Genomic DNA, 722 nt, shown 5'->3' on the forward strand with positions numbered 1-722 from the left:
TTATACCGTCTTTCCATACAATTAGTAATTTACATAATATTATACCGTCTTTCCATACAATTAGTAACTTACATAATATTATACCGTCTTTTCATATAATTAGTAACTTACATAATATTACCCTGTCCTTCCATACACTTAATAACTTACATAATATTATACCGTCTTTTCATATAATTAGTAACTTACATAATATTACCCTGTCCTTACATACACTTAATAACTTACATAATATTATACTGCTCTTCTATACAATTAATAACTTGCATAATTTTATACCGCCTTTCCATACGATTAGTAACTTACATGATATTATACCGTCTTTTCATACAATTAAGTAACTTACATAATATTATACCGTCTTTCCATACAATTAATAACTTACATAATATTATACTGCCCTTCCATACAATTAATAACTTACATAATATTATACTGCCCTTCCATACAATTAATAACTTACATAATATTATACTGCCCTTTCATACAATTAGTAACTCACATAATATTATACTGCCATTTCATACAATTAATAACTTACATAATATTACACTGTCCTTCCATACAATTAATAACTTACATAATATTATACTGCTTTTCTATACAATTAATAACTTACATAATATTATACTGCCCTTCCATACAATTAATAACTTACATAATATTACACTGCCCTTCCATACAATTAATAACTTACATAATATTACACTGCCCTTCCATAC

The sequence above is a fragment of the Limulus polyphemus genome, unplaced genomic scaffold (genome assembly GCF_000517525.1).
Source record: "Limulus polyphemus unplaced genomic scaffold, Limulus_polyphemus-2.1.2 Scaffold488, whole genome shotgun sequence".
Lineage (NCBI taxonomy): Eukaryota > Metazoa > Arthropoda > Merostomata > Xiphosura > Limulidae > Limulus > Limulus polyphemus.